General features: G+C 34.3%; 1 protein-coding gene across 1 annotated transcript in view; it reads right to left on the reverse strand.

Annotated features, from left to right (window-relative positions):
* The window catches only part of LOC141458465 (lachesin-like), a 381486-nt gene that overhangs the window by 339783 nt on the left and 18444 nt on the right, over positions 1 to 23259 (reverse strand). The window lies entirely within an intron of this gene.

Here is a 23259-nt window from a genome sequence, read left to right on the forward strand (position 1 = left end):
ATTTTTTAAAACTAAATTCCACGCTTAACTGGTTCATAGCCTCAACTATGTTTACATTATAAACAGTACGTGGGCTAAGTTTCTGCTGTTTTTGCCTACTGTATAATTTCTATTTAGGTAATAATCTTAAAGCTGGTACATAAAAACAGAAAGACACCGGATCAGGTAAACAATTTAGTAAAAAACACTTTTTCGTGTACAAGTGTCCTTAAATTAATTTTTTCTAATTAAAACTCAAAAACTCGGAAAACTTCCAAATTACAATTCCTTCTTATGAGTCACAGGAAATAGTAAAAAATCGATATTCGCATTCAATATCAGTATCTCCGCTTTTTTTTTTAAAAAAAAAAAAAAAAAAGGAAAAATCAATGTCTAAACATCTGACAAGATCAAAAGGAAATTCCTCTGGAAGAATTAAAGGAAAATAAAAAAAAAAGCTTTCCTCGATGAAAGGCAGCGCTTTGAGGGTGCAAGTTAGATCTAATCAGTTTTCTAGTTTTCCCTCAGGCGTTTTCATTAAACATGGTCCGAAATGATTAACGCAAAAGCTTTATTAACTGGGAATCTAATCAATAGTTAATTTATTAAGCTTTGCTAAAAGAGCTGTTAGATTTCATTTTAATATCATATATGAAACAGGTTCTCTTCAACACCTGGATGAGTATTTCTATCATTTTAGTAACAAAGTTCTTCAGGTTTTACAGACTTTTTTTTGGGGAAGGTTGGCAGCAATGTTTTATTCGTTATTTTTTTTTTCGTCCATCCGCCGCTTTGTTCCAACTTCTATTACGAGGAAAGCCATCTTCTAGTTCACAATATTGAGAGATGTTCCATTTTCTTTTTAAAAATGGGAATATACCTTGGATTTTATTCCAATCATTGCTTGATGCTTATCTTCTTCACTTTAATTCTGACCAATTCCGAATGGTCATCGTTCACCAAGGGATTATTGTCTTAGACTCCAACTTGTTTACCTTCTCTCACGCACAGAAGTTTTGCCACTTGTGCAGTTTTTTTTAGTATTTTGAGAATTCACATTTGAATTATCCATTTGACGATACCGGACTAAAAAAAAAAATGTCTGCAAAATGAGACTCAAAGAAAAAAAAAGATAACGTTAAACTTAAACTGAAACTTGAGTAAAACTAATAGCAGAATTCTAATAATCATTCTTCTCCTTCCCATGGTGCTATAGTCCTGCAGTAGGTCCTCATTCAAGAGAGAGTGCTATTCTTCCCTGTCTTCGGCTTTTAGGCGCCATCTTCTGACACCCACCTTTCGCAGATCTCTTTCTGCGTCATGACTGATGCTGCTACAGAAGAACTATGCATGCGCCAAATCTTAACGACCGACAGCTGTGCAGCGTAAAGCCTTCTCTTTCCATTGCAGCGTCTCACGTGTTTGTAGAGAAATCTGTCTGACTGGAACCGTCGTTTGTGTAAGGGGTGTTAGTTTCGTTTTGCCGAAAACATGATACTACTCATGTAGTAGAGCAACGAATTGTCGTGACATGTCACATCAAAACTTGATAAAACCGCTACTGAAACTTATCTTTTATTAAAAGAAGTTTATGGCGATGAATATTAAACACGTGCGCAAGTTTTTGAGTGGTTCAAGCGTTTCCAAGATGGCCGAGAAGACGTCGGAGATGATGACCGCCTGGGTCGCCCTTCCACGTCCAAAACGGATGAAAATATCGATTATAATTAATCAACATTCCTACCGTTAGGTGCTTGCTCAACTCCGTGTAAGAGTAAGGAAAAACAAGTCATGAGTTCTCCATCAAGACAACGCGCCAGCTCACACTGCATTGTCTGTCAAGACGTTACTAGCTAAGTACAACATCCCAGTTTTAGGCCATCCGCCTTATTCGCCTGACCTGGCCCCATGTGTCTTTTATCTGTTCCCCAAAATCAAATCTGCATTAAAAGGAACACGATTTCAGTCCGTTGAAGCTGTTAAAGAAAAAGTGGCACGCGTCATGCAGGAGCTAACAGAAAAAGACTTCCAGCACTGTTTCGAACAATGGTAGATTCGCATGGAGCGTTGTAGGGATAGGGTAGGGGTGTATATTGAAGGTGATAATAACTAAATATGTATAAATTTAAAATAAAATGTTTTACAGCTATAGTCTCGTTATTTAGTAGCCACACCTCGTATAATTCTTTTCTAGGAATTCGGTGACAGGACATCCGTTTAACATGGACGAGCCACCTCGGTCTGCCTTTTTTTGTTACAAGAAACAAAGCCTCTATTCACTTCAATGAACACCAGGCCGTAGATTTTTCGCAACACTTTTCGCTCCCATATTCTAAGAATTAATATGTTTCTGCTTCATTCTTGTAGATTTATTATTTAAGTATATTTAAGATTGTAGAACATCTAAAACGAATCTAAAAATCAGGTCTTGAAGTCTCGACTCTGCAACTATTCTCATAGTTCTAACTTAACCTAGTTTTCAAATTTCGAATTTAAGGACATAAATAAATGCTTTCTATTATCTAGATTTCAAAAATTGTGAGTTACTTCAAATGTAAGATGTGTTCTTCGAATGTCCTAAAAAAAAGTTTGTGTTTACATTTGTGTTTACACAAATGTAAGACTATTTATTGTTGGAGTTAAATTTTGTGAATTTCAAAAAAGTGTAAAATCCACTTTGTAAAGACATGTTTAAAGGTTGATTTTTATCGCTTAGTTCAATCGGAAATAACAGAATTTCAACTTAATGTGAGTCTTCAGTTTTTGAGATATTATACCTACATCATTGTAATGTTTAATATTGTCTTCAATGATACATTAATATGAATTTAATATTTAAGTAAAATAATGTTAGAAAGAAGTGCAACTTTAATACAAACTTTTTTTACGTATTTGGCGTTTTTTTCGTGGATGGTTCTGATAATTTTTTGTTTTTTGAATTTAAATGTTGGTCTGATTCTCTTACTTGAAACTTTTTGTCATGAAACTTTATTTTAGCATTGTCTTGAAGGTTTAGGATTGAAGTTAAGGACATAAAAACGTTTTGAAACTTTTTCTCCTTGAGGACTATAGCTGGTATTATGGTCCCGACAAAGCTGAGATGGACTCATTTCCTACCAAATTTATCGTTTTATTATAAAATGTTTTTAAAACATAGAAATCAAATGCCATTTTTAGTCCATATTCTCGCAAATACAGGTATCCCTCGACTTACGACTTTGATCCGTTCCTAAGCGGCGTCGTAAACCGTTTTTTCGACGTAAGTCGGAACACACGTAAACTGTACTGTACAGTACTGCACTATCATAATAACAGTACAGTATTGTAAGCACCTAGCCTATCCTAGCCCAGTACCCTACATAATTATCAAAAAACACGTATAAAATACTGTACAGTACGTTTAATAATGAAATGAAACAGTAATGAAAAACAGTAGTGTACTTTACGAATATCTAATTTCACTTCCATGGTGATGGCCTTCCTTTTCTTCGATGCACTGCCATCAGAAGAGTCTGCCTTTACTTTTGGGAGCCATAATGAAGGGCGAAAAGTGATTGTGATAACGATGTTAATGGCGTACTGGGATGCTGGTGACGCCGTCTTCCTTGGTCCCGAGCCGCTGCACACCAAATCACGAACTCTAGTTCACGGGCTTTTCATACTACTGTACAGTACTGCACACCAAAACACGTACAGTAGTTCGCGGGCTTTTCATAGTACGTACTGTACGGTAAATGGAAGTCGTAACCACGAAACGTAGTAACCCGAGGACTACTGGATCTAGTAAATGTTTAATACTTGAATTGCGGAAAAGAGAAAACAGGATATGAAGTATGTTCACACCAAATTTATGTTTCGTAAAACGATTAATTAAAAAGTTGTTCATTATTAAAAATCTAGCCAGTTGCATCTAATCATTACGCTGCGTTTAAGTTGATAATGGATTTGTTAATATCCAGGGAAATTAGCCTTCAAAATCAGTACCTTTATAAAATTGGTCCGGCAGGTGTTAAATGTTTCAGAAACTATATACTAACTTGATGAAAATCTATATATATATATAATGTGTGTGTAGAAAGTTTATAGCCAACAACGAAGTGTTGTGAATTAAATGAGTGTGAATGACAAGAACATTATTAGAATCTGTGGACGGTACGACAGCGGTGGGCATGGTTTTGGTCGTTTTGGACAAATTGAAACTACAGAGTTTTGGTGTGTGGGTTACGATTCAAATTTAGGAAGTGAGGAGGAAACAAGCGGAATTTATGTATGTATATTTGTAGCATGTACAACAACAATGGACGCCTCGCCTCTAACCCAGGTGGTCCAGGTGTGTTAATAGCATGCGTTCAACACGATGATGGCGATAATAATAACTTCAATAACTCATTTGAAAAGCTAGAAGCGTAAACGTGTTTACGAAGCAAATTTGTGGTTTCATGTACATCAAATGGAACACTTGTATATATGTGGCAATTATGCACTTGACTAGACACGATGGCAATAAATCCAGCCCAGGATGGTTTGTCACCTGAGGAATTCCAAACTATATTCTACGCTCTTAGGGTGGAAGTTTCTAAGCTTTGCAATGAAAGAGAATGTCAAACCGAAAGCCAGGATCAGGACAGTATGAGATATATTTGTGCCGTTGAAAGATATAACTCACTGGCCAGATAGAATCTCAGTATAGCGTAAGAATAGTCAGTCTTTTGTATTGTAGTTATAACGGACTTGTAGCCGTTCCAATATCTCTGAAAAAGTCCTGAAAAACAGCCATTGTGTTCTGCGTTTTTTTATTTTATTTTATTTACTGTTACATTTCTACAATAAAGAAGAAAATTTGTATTTTGCTGAAAAATAATCTTTTTAATTTAGAAAATAAGAGAAAAGCGAAACTGTACGATTTCCTAATATTATAGAAGCTAAATTTATTACAAAAAAGAGAGGCACTAATTCACATTTGTTAATTCATAATAATTGTTTATAATTTTGCAGATAAATGTACGCTTTTAGAATGCCTTAATCATAATTATTTTGATTGTAATTTTTACGTTTTTTTTTAAGTGCTTACCAATGTAGTTGGCAAGATTGCAAGGCAATCATTGCAAAATGCGTAATATTAAGGCAAACAAAGCATGCCCATTTACTCTTGACAATAATTTTTCTTTGATTTAGGCTTATTTTCTAACTTAACGTACAATTTTAGCTACGATGTACACTGTAGTTACAAAATATACAATTTCTATTGCAATGAGTATGGGTATACCATCTTTTATTTAGTAGTTATCATTTATTATTTATTTATTTGTTTTGTGAAATCACATACAAAGAGTTGAGCTAATTAATACAAAAGTAAACTAATACTTCCAAAAAAAACATAATAAGTAAAGAAAGAAACTTTCATTAAGTAATTAGTAATAAAAAATATAAATGAAACTGAATAAACTATAAGGTAACATTAAATTAAGATTAAACAGGCAAATTACAATTTAAATCAATAAAGTTGGGCTCTTCTTCTCAGACATTCTTTTAAATAAATAAAAACATAATTCATGATCAATTCATCATTTGAACCTAACAGAGGAACATACAAAAAGAACATCTTTCTAAATATTTCTGTCTAATTGAGTAATACGCTGGACAAATAAACAATATATGTGGCAAATCTTCATACACTTTCAAATCACAAAACTGACAGAAAGTTTTTGGATTGATTGTATACTTATTGTTACTGATATTTAATGAAATACTGTATTGACCTGAAGTTCTTAATTGTGCAAATACTCTTGTTACTGCTAACGGTACTTTATGTAGAAGGTATTTTTGAGTTTGCCGACTGTAGTCACACAGACCATAATAGTAGAGACTAAAATTGGATTTATTAAGAGATTCAATATCTAAGTTCTTTAAATAACAGTACTATAGAGATTATTTTCTTAAAAACATCTGGATCTTCTATAGACAAGACATGTGCTTGATCTACACTCTGCAACAAAATAGAAAGCTGAGAGAACCAATTATATTTGGGTAAATTATAAACTTTGGCAGGTTATGTGCGAAAGTAGCCTCACATTAGTATCGTTACCACAAAAGTTATCGTTAAGCTCTTCAATCTATCCAATTCTCTGAGTACAACTTTAGGTAATCCTGCCTCTATCTACTCTTATTAAAATACTCTGTCTTAGCTAACGCATATCGTACATGAAACTATTTTTATTTTGTTTATCCTCTTTAAATTTAATAATTGACTATTTTAATTCACAATTTAATAACAACTCTTTATTTCCTTGCAATATTCTATAACTTTCGTTTTTCTTTATAATTACCTGCTGAGAGCAAAAGATTTTCTTATATTTTTCTCGCTTTTCCGTAAGTCGTCTGTGTCAGGTACTGGTATTTATGTCCTCTAACCATTCTTTCGATATAAATTTTTTTTTTTATTTTCAATTTCCTCATCAAAGGTTAGTTTTGGATGGTCGGTAGCTTCAACCACTTTTTCTCGACTAGTCTACTCGGAAAGATCCTGTTCATCATGCATTTCCTTTTTGTCTGTCTGATTAGAACATACAATTTTTTTTTTTTAATCGTTTCCGCATTTACACACCGTGGCGTATAATAAATTTTTAATTTACTCATCTAAAAGGAGGAATCTATTCATCTTAACTCTTGACAAAGACTCACCTAAGTGACTCCTTTATTATTTCTTGAGGTTGCCTATGTAGCGGGGACAGATGTGAATCCTCGTTACAAAGATAGATTTATTACCAATAATAAAGAAATAAAGAAATCTAGGAACTAAACAGAAAAAAAAAAAAGTTAATTGCTAGTACTTTTTATAGACAAATTCTTCAACTTGATCTGAAGTTTAAGGTTGTTGACGCGCCTTAAATTAAAATAAAATAGAATTTATAAACACAAAATTAGAATAATAAAATAGAATTCTTGACGAACGAACCTTAGTGATCTATATTTCCTTACCCAATTTTATGGAATGGGAGAAAAATGAATTGGCGAAATATTTTTTATTGCAAGAGGTCTTTATTGCAAGCGCAAGCAGAAATTGAATCCCATAACATGTACAGACATATTAGGCAATAAAATACAGAAAACGCAAGCAAAATTTTGAATAAATAACCTATTGTAAAGCTTTAAAAAATAATGCAAGAATAAATAATTCAGTTAAGCATTAATGAAGACATTATGCTGATGTGAAATATGAGTTCTTTAAATTTATATTCAAAAATTATTTTATGATTTTGATTTTATTATTTTTTTTTTTTAACTCAACTTATTTTCACTCTTTGGCACGAGCTGGTGTATCTCAAGGTAGATACACCAGCTTCTCTATACTGTGTACACATCTGACCTACCAACTGACTCTGCACACACTGCTCTGCACTTACGCTGACGTTACTGCAATTCTCTCTTCTAACTCAGACGCCTCTACAGCTTCCTCACATCAACCACCTCATCTACACAAACTAGAACCCTGGGCCTACCAACTGACTCTGCACACACTGCTCTGCACTTACGCTGACGATACTGCTATTCTCTCTTCTAACTCAGACGCCACTACAGCTGCCTCTAATCTACAATCTCATCTACACAAACTAGAACCCTGGGCCAAAAAGTGGAGAGTCAAATTCAATACTCAAAAGTGCGAACAGATAACTTTTACTCTGCATCTTGTAATTCTTGTCCCCCTATAAGTTTTAACTCAATTCCTCTTCCTTCTGCTAATTTAGTTCGCTATCTTGGGATGTTCATCGACAAAAGATTAACGTGGAATCCGCACACTAAACTGAAAAGACTTGAAATCAACCGACGAAAGAAATTACTGTTACGACTGATTGGCGGGCAATCTAAGCTACCACTGGAACATAAACGACTAATATACAGCAGCGTACTTAAACCGATCTGGACTTACGGACTTGAACTGTGGGGTTCTGCCAAACTTTCTAATTTACAAAAAATACAGTCCTTCCAATCAAAAATTCTCCGTCAGATTACGAATTCTCCATTTTATATCTCTAACTCCACCCTCCATAACGACCCCAAAATCTCATACGTAACTGACGAATCTAAATCTAAATATAGAAAATTCTTTGACTCTCTTCCATTCTGTACTAATCCTCTTGTTCAAAATCTTGCCTCCCAAAACGATTCCAGATCGTCCTCCACGACGATTGAAACGCTGTTAGCTTCGTCATCATCTCCGACAGTAATGTAAGGAACTCCAGGGAGAGTGTTGCCGGTGGGCAGCTTCTCTCCTCAAGCTGATCCAGTCATGAAGTCTTCTTTTATCATATTCACTGATTGCATTTTATTCTTTTTGTAGATTGTGAATAACTAATAAATTTTAAAAAAATGTATTTTCACAACTGCATTCCACTTCTACAACAAGTGAAGCTAATATAACATGGTACATATGTACAAATACGTGAGTAGCATGAGGGGAGAATTCATCCATTGGTGAAACTACCAAAGAAGAGCATTTCACTATTGTGCACTAGCACTTACTTCATTAAGACAAAGTGGCCACCGGCGCTGGTAATGATCACGAGGCGCTGATTCCCTGGCAATGTAGTAAGTTGGAAAAACTATAGGGTTAGGATGTGAAGAAATTGAAGCGTGGATCTTAGGGAAGCAAGATCTTGCAGTTTCAGAAACGTACCGGGAACAAAGGTGATTTCGGTGAAAAGATGGAGTTAGAAACGAAGTAAGTAACATTAGCGATTCGACAGAGTCTTTCTCTTTGAAATGATTGGATTCTGTAGATATTGGAAGCTTTGGCTGAGCCCTAAATTTCCAGACAGGTTTCAGTATAATTGTGTACTTTGTTGATCAATGAAATTTTCGATCGTTTGAATCATTTGTTCAGTTCTTTCCCTTTATTTTTCTCTTCCAAGTTAACATTATCCACATTAATAAAAATGTTTACTGTTGTGTTTTGAGATCTCAACAATTTTGAGATCGCTTTGACGTCATACACCTAATTAAAAATTTATGGTCCCTTGCGAAGTCCATAAAATTCATTTTGAAATTTACAAATTATGAACAAGAGAATTTATAGTATGAGCAAGTCGGTTGAGTGTTCCAGATATATTGATTTCATTTTTAAATCTCTATTCCGCTATAAATTATCCAAATTCATAAGCAATAACAACTAAATCAATAAATCAATACATTTCATATTTAAATAGTCCAATAGTAAGTTTTGATGTACAAAAATTAACGAACAAATATTGTTGAAATATCTAAAATACAGTTTACCTATTTTCTGATGCTGGTAATAATAACCAAACAATACTATTATGCAATTTGAATCCATTCACCTATTCCATAACTAATGAGTTGTCTGGCCATTTATGCAGATCATGATTTACATTATGCAAAAATACCTAGTAGTTGTTTTACATAGTGACCAGATCATTTTGTTGAAAATGGTTTGCATAAAATATTTTCTGAAAGGTTTCAACAATTTTATTACTTCATTGGTTTCATTTTGAAGCAATTTTTTATTCAAAACTTTGGGGGGTGAAAAAAGAATGGTGCTGATACAAATAATTCATCGAGGGACGAACGTTGGTGTAGTGGATTTTTTAAGATGGAGATGTCCAGTTCGAGAAACAGGTGTAGCTAGATTTTATCTGGAAGTATAAATGTTAATAGTAAAGTATGTCCACAACATCTAATTGGTAGAAATTAAGATCCGCCTGAAAGAATAGGCGATTAATTCACTAAAATAATTCAAAACCCTCTTACAGTTCAGATCAACACCGTAAAAACTAATAATTTAGTAACTACTTAGTACGATCGGCTAGAGCAATAAGTTTAGAAATTTGTAAATTAGTAACTCCGTTTAAATAAATTCAGGACTTTTATATCTTAAGGAATCCTCATTGCCAAAAATGAGGAAAATTTTAGAAGCATAATCTCAGCAGGGAACTGATGTCTGGGAGACAGTAAAAAGGCGGATCTAATATCCAGTTACCATTTCAATAACATGATCACAATCTTTGTGGTGCCATGGTGATGGAGTGTGGTGTCTGCTACGAGAGAGCTCAGTTCTAAGGCTGACGACAGTGCACTGTCTTCGAGCCCTAAAGATTTTAGATGTTCACGCATAGATTAGATCAGCGTTTCCCAACCTTTTTTCGCTCGCGTACCACTTGGTAGTACATCATGCTAAATTGTATCACTTCGTAAAAATGATGGTATTTCGTGAGATTTGTTATTCCGAGTGTCTTATTATTATTATTATTATTATTATCTTTATTTGTTTAGAGATACAATGCATCTATTGCAAAGGAGTTCACAAGTTCATGTTCACTTTATAAACTTTGTATAGTGTAAGATCTTAGTTTTAAAACTTTTTTTAAATAATTAAAAATTGCGTACATATTTTTCTCTTCAAAATTATTAATTAATTTACAAAGTTCTTCTTTAGGATTATTATATTTGTGCCCAAATCTTCTAAATTAATTTCTTTTAAGCATTCAACTACCTGTAAGTACCAATTAAATTTAATGTTGCTTGGATAGAGCTTACTCATTACAGACTATTTAAGCAGATCTTTACATAGTTACCATTTAAGTTCTGTCACATGATAATTCTATTAAATTTTCTTTATCTTTTATTGATAATGACGTAGCTTTTCCTAAATTTTCTTTATAGAAGGGGGTTTGAAATCTAAATACTCCACGAAAGACAATTTTAATCCTGTCAAATGTGCTATAATATTTTCTCGTATATCTTGAGACAGACCAACCTTATTACTCTAAATATATTATTAACAACTTCACTGTATAATATTATTAATTAAAATAATTTTTATGTATTATATAGGAAAAAAACGTTTCTTTGATATTTTTATGCTTTATTTTTTTAAAATAAATTTATGTCCGCCATTATTGATTATTTTTCGCGTACCACCAACCAGCAACTCGCGTACCACAGGTTGGGAAACGCTGGATTAGATTGTTTAAAGATTAAAAAATATAGATAATATTGCAGAAATCTAGCAATAGCGACAGCCCACCTGGCCAAAAAAAGGACCTGACAGAGACCAGTTTCTTGTAAAATTAATATCTGACAATAATTAAAAGAAGCAGAAAAAGTTGGACATATCTTGAGTGCGATGGAATTTGAAACGGAAATACGTGCGATGGAATATTCAGGTGACCTCATAACGTGCATGTAACACATGAATAATTGAGACGAAGTGAAATTTTATTACAAAATAGCAATTAGCTGGAGTGCATTCGCATTAGCTTACAAAATGAAACAACATAATCGAAAAGCCAATAGTAAATTTTAAAAAAAGAAAGTAATAATAGTTATTTATTTAACAAGTGTGGAAAGTAGTACTTTTCCTCACGCGAGGCAGGGTTTGCACGCACGAGCGAGCGAAGCGATGCGAGTGCAAGTGCAAATTGCCGAGTGTGAGGAAAATACTTTACACTAGAGTTAAATATTATATTTTTTCTGCAACCATTTATTAACTAATAAAATTAAAAATTTCATTTTTACAGTCTACAAAAAGTAATTTATTTATTATAAACATTTATTGTTATATTACAATTATTTACATTACTTACGTATTTACATTACTTATTACATTTTCTGCTGTTTCTTTTATTGTTTAGTGTTTTCTAAACAGGCATCACTAGAATCCATTTTAAATTTCTATAAGGTAACACTATAACCTTTTTAACTGTTATAATTAAAAATATCTAATTATTTATTAAAATATTATTTTTATTTCTATATTCCTTTCAATTTTTATTTTATTTTTTAATATTCGTTTTTTAATTATTTAAATAAAATAAATTTAAATAAGCTTATTAGAGTTTTACAGAAAATATTTATGTTAATAACAAAACTTCTTATATCAAGGAAGCACAATAAAGTTTTTCCACTCACTTGTGCGGAAAGTGACACTAATGGGAATTTCCCCCCACTAGTGTGGGAAGTTGGGCATTACACAGCTGATTTTAATTGAGTAATGAGAACTTCCCTACATGGTTGCAGAAAAATGTAATTTGTAAAACTAATGAATTGAATAGTAAATTGAAAAATAATGAAACTAAATATTAAAATGATTGTTACAGAGAATTCTCTGATTGAGTTGCTAAACTTTTTTAAAAAAAACAATATAGAGCTGTCAATTATCAATAATCAGCTCGGAACATTTTACATCCCTGTTTACCTGGAACGGCGACTGCCTTTGAAATAAAATAAATGAACAATTTCATAATCATGATAGCAATAAAAAAAAAAGAGATCAGTTGAGCAATTTAGCGAGTTTTTCGGAGCAATTTTTGGGCAATTACTTACTCAAGGGCTATAACCGTCCTTGAAGGACCCGAGCCTCAGCCACTACAGCTCTCCACCTATCTCTATCTCTTGCCGATGTTCTCCATCTCTGCTGACCAAGGGACCTCCAAATCTTCCTGCACGTCGGTCAACCATCCCAGTTGAAGGCCTACTCCTCGGCCTTCTTCCAACAGGGTGTTTCAAAAAATGATGACTTTTGAATTTTAAAGAGCGCCGGGCGGAAAATCAAAGTTCATTTAAAAAGAAAAAGTATCGTCCATAATAGAGCAAAATCGATTAATATTTAGAGGTCGCTACCATTTTGATTTGCTTTTTTTTTTTATAAAAAATCCTTATTAAATATTTTTTATCTTTTCAAATTACAAGCAAAACATGTAATTGTACATGTTTTGCTTGTAATTGATTGAGTAAATTAATTTCAAATTATAACAATAAATGCAAAATATTCCCTAATTTAGACGTTTCAGTTACCAAAGTTATTTGTTTTTTAAATTCTGTACGAAACACATAAAAAATGAAGTGATTTTAACGTTAATTAATCGAAATTTTTCAAAAATGTATGGTAAGTGGGGGGAAGATGCCACACGTAACACTTATTTCCGTTTTGTAGGAAACTGGGTTATCGAAAAACAACATCAAATGTATCAACGTCTAGGTTGTTTTTTACTCTTTAATTACATAAGGTAAGTGGGGGGAAGATGCCAGTTGGGGGAAGATGCAAGTATCGTCAGATTTTGCATATCTACAACTGGATGGCAGCAATTCCTACGTTAAAGTGTGTTGTAAACAACTGTGAATACCGTGCTTGTGAGTATTTCTATTTATATCTAGTTTAATCGTCGTTAAACTGAAAATTCAACTCTTTGAACTTGGTGAGTACCCATGTTATAATATTTCGTTGTCGATACTTAAGGTTTGGTGACGGATTGACTAGATTAAACGTATTAATTCCGTGATGTTTGTGTCGTGCACATCTTGGTGAGTACGTGTTAGCTTGAAACAACATGACTGAAGCCTTAGTACAAAAATAAACCTATGTGGCGTCTTCCTCCAGTGCTTGGGGTAAGATGCCACCTATTGAAGTGTTTCAATTTCATATTGATTCTCATTCATAATTACATTATAATGATATATTTTATAATATAAAATCATATAAAACAATTACTGACACACGAAATACGAGTTTTTGTATAATACATTAATATTATTAACCCTTGAGCCGTAACCTTATGTGAAGTGCCATAAGCCGTCACCTCGGGTCATATTGACCCAGCATTAAAAACTATTAAATAAAAAGGAAAAACTAACTAATATCATGTTATAGGGAATAGAAATCAAAGACAAAACTTTATGGCAGCAGGCCCTTAACAACTGGATCCATTCTACCCCGGGACGCAGAATCACCAGACTTCAATTTGGGTCTTTGCTGAGCGCCGCGTGGAATAGGGCAGCCACTGTTGGAAATGGCAGCGTGGGATTTTCTGCATGCGGAATTTATCCATGCGATCCGCAAAAAATTACAGAATTTACAGAATACAAAAAATTTGAATGCCACACAAGAAGTTAACGCACCTCTGGCAATAGCTTCAACAAGCAGGAACGGTGCCATCACTTCTTTTGAAGAAATTAGTCCTATCCCCAGATTTCAGAAACCCAAGCAAACTCGAAGAAAGAAACAAACTGCTGAAGTCCTTACGACGGTGGAGAAACGGGAGGCATTGAGAAGAAAGGCTGCTCTGCCGACAGAAAAAGGGGGAAAAGTACTGCAGAAAAAGAAAAGGAAGGACAGTTCATCTTCAGCATCCTCCGCTCCCGATAATTTGGTAATGACCAGTGGTGAGAGTGACATTGAAGTGGAGGACGATGATTTTTGTATTGAGTGTAAAGGATATTTTTATGATAAGGAAGGGCCCAAAATGCGATTGGATTCAATGCATAACATGCAAGAGATGGCTACATGAAATTTGCAGCAAAGACAATTTGCATTGCAAAAAATATTAAAAATTAAACAAAAAATGTCTCTACCCCACAGTGTTTAATGAGAATATTTTGCTGTTTAACCAAAAAGATCCAGCAAATGCTCGGCACGTTTTAGTGGTGACTTTAGCACTTGATAAGCTTTGTTGATATTTTCCATGTTTTTGGAGGTAACATAGAATGCCGAAATACGAATGATACGGCAGATCTACTTTGGCGGGGTGTTAGTGATGGCATGATAATGAGGATATACTAAGCAACTGGAGAAGCAACTGTTCCACTTAAAACCAATTTTATCCTTGTCTCATTACCATTAAAATTTGATAGCACATGAGTTCTCAACTTTATAGCAGTTTCTATCGTATTATCATCATATTCTGTAAATGGACTTTTGAGAAATTTCCCAATTTTTCCAGATACACTTTCAGAGCCTACACAAAGCACATTATCTGAAATAGTCAAAACACGCATTGTATTTGGTTGAAACCCTTTTGCATAATCCTTTGCTTGAAAGTCTCAAAAAACGCCCAACATCTTGATCATCAACATTGCGAAAATATTGCCAGTAGTCATAGGGCTTTAGCATACTGCCATCGAGCCATATAGCTCCATTTTCAGTTTTGCCCATCTTTTTTCCGATCGAGCGGTCTAGTTTTACTCTTGCCTCATGGTTATGAAGGGCAAGGGCCTGAACATAGCTCCGCACCTTTGACGACACAGATGATTTCATTGCTAAAAAAATAGAAAAAGCGAAGACAGACTCAATGCTAGGCTTTGATCTTCCTACTTTAAAGTGCCGCCAGGTGTTAGTGAAGTTAATTCCAGAATTCTCTAACCATATACTTTAAATTAAAGTCGCTACTGAGATTTGATCTGATTAGAACAATTGCTATCAAGATGAAAAGTCATTCTTCTTATTGGGACCGCAGCTTAATTAATGATTTATTGGATGATTTAAGCGATTATCATTATAAGCTAGCTGTCGAGACAGCAACTGGACCAGACGTTAGATGATAATACCCGTTCTCATTTGAAGAAAGTTACTGACCAAGTTGAAAAAACCATTGGAGATTTACAAGCTAATACAGCAAGTATAGCCGCTGACGCTGTAAAAAAAATAACGCAGGGCTGCGCTTGAATTACACCTTCCTATCCAGTTCATGAATTGCAACTAGTTATAAATATTAAGAAATTTACCAAATGAGAAAAAAAGGCAAAAGAAACCCCGGTCGGTGGCCAATTATTTATATGTACTTCAAATATCGGCGTTTTTATTCTCAGCGCTACGATTCAGCTACTTTTAAATGCAAATAGCCTAAACTGTAAACGTTAAGAACTTTACTGAGCGGAAAAAAAGGCAAAAAAACTCTAAATCTGCAACTTTCCTTAAAGCGCCATATCCACCAAGCCAAACAAGGCCAGTAATATGGAGAAAATGTCCCAAACTGTATGCATAAATCTGTAATCTTACTATGGAGCTTTTTATCTCTTTACAGCCTAGTTTTGGCAACAGCCAGTAGACAAAATTCATAAAAGCTATAGTGATCATTAAATTTGTAATTTTTTCTTTCTCAATTTATATCTTAAGATATTGTTGCATCTTCCCCCGCATCAACTGACATCTTCCCCAGTTTTGACAAATTTCATTCAAATGCATTTTTTATGGTTGTGGAATTAATCTAATATACAAATATATATAATTTCTTATATTTTTCTTAATTTTTTTTTTTTAAATACCAGTTCTTTAATTATTCATAACTTTGAAAATAAAAAGGCCATCAAAATGATTCCAACTGCATTGTCTTTATAGCCAATTATATTTAAATAAACTGTACAATTACACGTTTTGCTAATAATGTGAAAAGATACAAAACATTTATTCTTAACTTTATGACAAGCATTTCCTTTTGAAAACTGGCTGCAGCCAATTAGAAATTAAGGATTTTTTTTTATAATTATCTTTGATTTTAAATTATTTTTTCATTATTTTAACTTATGTTGTGGGTGCACGCAAATAGCTCCACGGGCCCAAGGTTGAGAATTCCAGCTGTACTGAATTGTTCATAGTTTGACATCATGGTACATCATTCATAGAATATTCATTATTCTTTCTTCTTTTTGGACCATTCAATTTGGTTTTCGACTTCACTTATACTAACCGAAATCTTTACTCCATCAGTTTAATCAACCTCTAATGATAAAAAGAAGTCCAAAACTGGTCAGGGATACTATAAAGTTGCATGTTACGTCGGACTAAATCAACGTACTGGCCTGACCATATTTTTAGTTAAATATTAAATTTGAACTTTACTAAACAATATTTACATTTTTAAATATGACGTTCTCTACCAGTAGTGAACGTTGCCCGCTACCTTGGGCTTTGCTTAGACCGAAGACTTTCTTGGAACCCCCACACTAGACTTAAAAGAACAGAACTGAACAGACGCTATCGACTACTTAAAAGACTCTTAAACGATAGATCAAAACTCTCTCTGGACAACAAAAGACTTATTTATACTTCTATTTTAAAACCCATCTGGGCTTATGGAATAGAGCTGTAGGGTTCAACCAAACGCCCCAATCTCCAAAGGATTCAAGTCCCTTCAATCTAAAATACTTCGAACTGTTGTAAACGCTCCATTTTAGGTCTCCAACCTGACTATACACACTGACCTTAACATACCTTTTGTCACCACAAGTCGCTGAAAACACGATACAGAAAACTCCACTGCAGCCTGCAATCTCATATAAATCCTCTAGCTAAAAATCTTTCTTCTAGAACTCTTTCTGATAACCCGGACAAGACGCCTTAAAAGACAGTGGCCTCGTGATCTCCTCTCCAGTGAAGAGAGTGACTAACCATCTAATATTTGGGAGTGTTACCACTGGGTAACTTCTCCACTCGTTACTTATCTTTTGTTACTCGGTTATCACTGTTACTTATAGCGCCAACGCGCTGATTGTAGCATAAATAAACGCAAAAACAAAAAAAAATGTGTCGTCCATTTTTGCACTGATCGACAAACACAAAGACTACTTTTATAACAAGTTTTTCGGAATCAATAGAACTCAAAACGTTTCCGTTGAATACACACAAAAAATGGAATCATAGTAAATGGTAAAATTAAATAAATAAACAAGAATAAAGTGGAATTCAATTAAATTAACATGAGATAAATATTGAAAGAAAAAGGTTCCAAGCGAGATAGGTTATATTTAACTGAATAGATAAATGGAATTTGATAAGAAAACAGAATAACTGAGAAACTCGGCGCGAGCAAATGAAATTTATTGTTCGCTGATAAAAACATTGCAAAAGAACTTTTAGAAATGAATGTAAATGAAAAACGAATTACGAACGTTTTAGTTAATTTTCTTCAATATTAAATTTTTGATTTCTCATTATATTTCCTGTTTTTTTGCTTTTCATTACCAATTTCTGAAGTTTCAATTTTGATGTGAGCATTTAATACAAATAATTTTATATTTAGTTTTCTTAAAGTATTGAGAGAATCTGACGTATTCGTGTCAAGGCTGAATAAAAGTGAATTTGGTTGGTTTTGTAAGGAGCGCAACATCAAGGGTCCTTTGCAAAACGTGAATTTCACAGTAAATATAAGTTTTAGGAACTTTCACCTCAATAAAAATTTATTTCTTAGTATACCTCGTTAATATACAGAATTCACCTACAGTTAATTTTCACAAAAAATAATCTCGATTTACTGTTTCTTTTTCGATGGATCCAATTACACATCTCATACGAGTGTAAAAAATAATGTTATGGGGCCTAATTTAAAGTTCAAGTATTGGATACGTCTGATTGAATCTTTGAAAAACCGAAATATATCGGAAGTAAATACAGGGTGTCCCAAGCTATATGGATAACGACTTTTTCTCGGAAACTAAGATAGCTAGAAAAAAAACTAAAAAATACGTGTTCCCTTAGTTTTTTGTTAGAAATCCAAATTTAATTTGTAAATTTTTTTTTGGTGCTTCCAGAAGCGAGATACAGGCACCAACTTCATTTTTTCAAATGGGAAGGTGCGGTTTTTATTTAAGAAATAGATTCCTCTATTTTTTTAAAGAAAAATTTACTTGAACGGTTTTTTTCTGTGAGCGATATTTTAGAAGTTATGAATGAAAACGTGATTCTTATAAGAAATTTCAAAATGATAATATTATAACGGTTTTTTGATTGAATAAGAAGAAAAGTACTATTTTATTATAAATTTTACTCCCCATTAATATTACAGATCATGTTCGAAATGGCCTCCACCATTAGAGATGCTCTTTCCTGCCAATTGTTCCCTTACTGCCAAAGAAATTTTTTTTTTTTTTTTTTTTTTTATTGTATATATTTATTTATTTACAACCTGTATACATATAACATACATCAAGTAAATGCGTTCATCAATTTGTTAGGCACAGGTTGTAGGCTGAACCCGAGGATCCAGCGCCACAATCGGGAAGGCATGGTGAGAGGGGCCAGCCAATGCTGGAACTCTCTAGGGGTTGGAAGGAAGTTTAGGAAATAGGTAAAAGGTTACGGGGCCAACGTCGTTTCAGGCGTCGTGGAGGACTGTCGGGATGGGTTGTTGTGGATAAGGCTTGTGCTGTGGGATTAGGATGTATGGTTAGGCTATTATGGAAATTAAGGAAGCGAGAATGGATTAGGTCATTGACAAAAGGGATATTGAGGTCTGTGTGGAGGGTTAAATTGGATACATAATAAGGAGCGTTGACGATATGCCGAAGGACTTTAGATTGAAAGGATTGGATTCTTTGGATGTTGGAAGGTTTCGCAGAACCCCACAGTTCAGCTCCGTAGGTCCAGAGGGGTCTTAGTAGTGTCTTGTATAGAGTCAGTTTGTTATGTACGTTCATGGTTGATCTCCGCCCTAGCAGTCTTCGTAGTTGTCCGTATCGTGCCAAAGAAATAAATTCGGCTTTAACCGAGTTACAGACATCCATTATTCTCTGCTTTAGTTCATCTACAGATGCAATCCCTGCTTGATTCTGATACACCTAGATTTAGAAATGCTTTTAGGTAAGCAGAAATAGGGAAAGAAAGAAAAAAGTTATGTCAATCACCTTGTTTTTCAGGTATCCCCAAGTAAATAGTCCATAGGTGTCAAATCCGGTGAGAGAGGTGGCCACTGAATCGTCCCCTGTGTCGATATAATACCATGAGGCATGTAAAGAGATATCTCGATAAGCAATTTGATGGGCGCGTTATATCGTTTATCGTTCAAGTAAATTTTTCTTTAAAAAAATAGAGGAATCTATTTCTGAAATAAAAACCACACCTCCCCATTTGAAAGAAAGGAAGTTGATGCCTGTATCTCGCTTCTGGAAGCACCGAAAAAAATTTACAAATTAAATTTGGATTTCTAACAAAAAACTAAGGGAACACGTATTTTTTAGTTTTTGTTTTAGCTATCTTAGTTTCGGAGAAAAAGTCGTTATCCATACAGCTTGGGACACCCTGTACGTATATCACGGAACATTTGAGTTTAAGAGGCTGTGTTTAGGCTTTATTTACAGCCTGATCAGTCTTAATCATGTGCATAAAAATTATTTTAAACATTCCAATAATTAAAAGAAGTGATTTCTATTGTTTACGTATTTCTCATATAATTCCTTTTTAAAGCTAAGCTTAGTAATAGACAATTTTAATCATAAATAAATTTGTCAGACAATTCGCAGCTTCTATTCAATAAACTAAAGAATGATTGTATAATAATTTCAAGAGAAAGCAATGAGTTAACTATGCAAAGTGACGCAAAAGGCGTACACTTTTGAAGATAAGTTATGAGATCGGTAGAAAAGCGCTGTATATAACCTTGTACTACCTACAACCTCCAAAACTAAATACTACCTCAGAAGATCTTCCTTTAAGGCAGAACTTTATGTCCTTAAAGTTAACTACTGTTACTGCTAAGAGATTATATAGTAGTCTACAATTCCGCATTACCACTCTACCACAGCTTCATCTCTCTTCACTTCCTTTGGGCTCCTTCATCCGTTATTGTTATCTGTGCCATTAGTTAATAAGATCTTTTCTTAATAAATGAACTCTGAACGTACAGAAAATCTGACTATATTCTGAGATCTATTCAAATTTTTATTACCAGCGACTTATTCGTGAAAAAGAAATGACAAATAGATTTGACCAGTAATTTTATATATTCATTCCATGATTTTAAAACATAGGGTTTGCATTTTGTTTTTGAAAGCATATTTATTCCTTTGGTTAGAAGTTTTTATTGTAAAGGTGAGAGATAATAAATCCCATCAGTTGTTCTTTATAACTTATGATGGGAACCAACTTATGATCAGCTTATTTCATGAACCAACCGATGCTAGATACTTGGGAGTTATTAACTGTTTCAAGTTATCAGAATTTACCCCGACGCTAAATTACATTTTTTGGGGCTAAATGTATACAATATACTACATATAGGCTACATACATTTATCTGATTTGATGTGAGTATCAAGAAGAAAGAAACTACCCAGCGGTAGCAGTTTCTAGAATGTCTTATTAAGTTCTAACCTGGCCCAAAGGAAGTCTTGGGTAAAGAGAGATTCTGTATACGAGGGTCGTTTGAAAAGTCCGTGCAAAGTCAGAGAGATAGCACTACACTGGCGCGTATCGGGGTTATGTTTAGTTAGTAGCATCTTTTGGAAGAACATACACATAGTTTCAGCCAGATCGGTATATTTCTTTGTGTTTGGCATTCGTTTGAATCGAGGAAGTCGAGTGATTTTCAAAAAATGGACGAAAAAGAATTTCGTGTGTTGATTAAACACTACTTTATGAAAGGCAAAACGCCTCAGGAGACTAAAGAGAAGCTTGATAAACATTATGGTGACTCTGCACCTTCGATTAGAACAGTTTATAAGTGGTTTCAAAATTTTCGGAGTGGCCATATGGGCACAAGTGACGCTGAACGTTCTGGACGCCCTGTTGAGGTTACTACTCCAGAAATCATTGATAAAATCCATGATATGGTGATGGATGACAGAAGAGTGAAGGTGCGTGAGATTACCAGTGCTGTGGGCATCTCGAATGAACGGGTACATAATATTTTGCATCAACATTTGGACATGACAAAGCTATCCGCAAGATGGGTGCCGCGATTGCTCACGCTTGACCAAAAACGAAATCGTGTGAAGTGCTGCAAGGACGGTTTGCAGCTGTTCCAGAAGAATCCGCAGGACTTTAAGCGTGGTTTCGTCACTGTGGATGAAACATGGATACATCACTACACTCCTGAGACCAAAGAACAATCCTAACAATGGGTTACCAAGGGGGAATCTGCGCCAAAAAAGGCGAAGACCGTTCCTTCGGCCGGAAAGATTATGGCGACTGTCTTTTGGGATTCGCAAGGAATAATCCTCATCGACTATCTGGAAAAGGGTAAAACTATTACAGGTGCATATTATTCATCGTTATTGGACCGTTTGAAAACCGAGCTGCAAGAAAAACGCCCACGATTGGCCCACAAAAAAGTCCTTTTCCATCACGACAACGCACCAGCTCACACCTCAGCAGTTGTGGTCGCAAAATTAATGGAAATAGGGTTCCAACTCGTTTCACATCCCCCCTATTCTCCAGACTTGGCTCCCTCGGACTACTATTTGTTCCTGAATATGAAGAAATGGCTGGCGGGAAAAAGATTTTATTCAAACGAGGAAGTGATTGCAGAAACGAATGGCTATTTTTCAGACTTGGACAAATCCTATTATTCGGAAGGGATCAACAAACTAGAGCAGCGTTGGACGAAGTGTATAAGCCTAAAAGGAGACTATGTTGAAAAATAAAAAAGGTTTACCCCAAAAAATTAAGTAGTTTTTATTTTTGCACGGACTTTTCAAACGACCCTCGTAGATATTTATGCAATTGTTTATGAGTACTGTACGTATTTTACAATTTGTTAACTATTTTTATAAAATGTTCTTATTATTGTAATAAACGTATATATATGTTACAGTGAAACACCGAAATCTGGAGAATGTCGACTTTCACCGGTGAATGTCAACATTCACATTGTCGCTTGGTGTATGTCCGAAATATTTGCTAAATACCCTTATTTCTGACTTACACCGGTAAATGTTGACATTCACCATGCTCTAATGGTGAATGTTGAACATGTTGGAGATTTATATTTTCTTCTCCGTAATTCAGTCGCTATAAAACGCCACAATTAACGTGGTACAATTAACTTCTCTTCATCATTAATTTTTAAAACATCAAAACGTTTTAATCGTCTGTAATCCAAAGGTGTGTTGCATTTAATTTTAGCAGAAACCACTTCAGAAAGTATTTTAGAATACTTTTCTTGAGAAAAATAAAAACAATTGTCTTCTCGTTTATCCGCAATTAATGCATTTAACTTTTCAAGAAAAAGATCACGATTTACCGCAGTATCCATTTAGTATAAATTAGGGTATCGGAAAAAAAAATTAAGAAAACGTTGCTCGCGTTATCAAAGCTTGCATAAGACTGACAAAACTGATTGACTCCGAGCAGAACAAAGGATTTGGCGGAAGAGAGCCAGTCATGTGTTTTTTGACTCTTCTGTTTTGGACCTCCACCAGAGCATATTTGTGATTGTCGACACACACCGGAGAGGGTCCGAATGTACAACAATGTAATGAAATATTCGATCTTTCACCGACGTATTTGGTATCTGTTGACATTCACCGGTGAAAGTCGACATTCTCCAGATTTCGGTGTTTCACTGTAACATATACATAAAATGGGGTTCGTAATGATTTTCGCTTCCTTTCCTTTTTGGAGCATAAAAAATATTTAAAAAAATTAAAGTGTATCTAAGCGTTCCTGTAAAAAAATAATTAACAGGACACCTCTGGACTCGTACTGTAGATTAATCTTTCCTTTCAATTTCCATCCGGTAATTCGGTTGGTTGTACTTGTAATCGTCTACTAAATCCTACG

The sequence above is a fragment of the Rhodnius prolixus genome, unplaced genomic scaffold (genome assembly GCF_049639745.1).
Source record: "Rhodnius prolixus isolate KJV_2025 unplaced genomic scaffold, Rpr scaffold_5, whole genome shotgun sequence".
NCBI lineage: Eukaryota > Metazoa > Arthropoda > Insecta > Hemiptera > Reduviidae > Rhodnius > Rhodnius prolixus.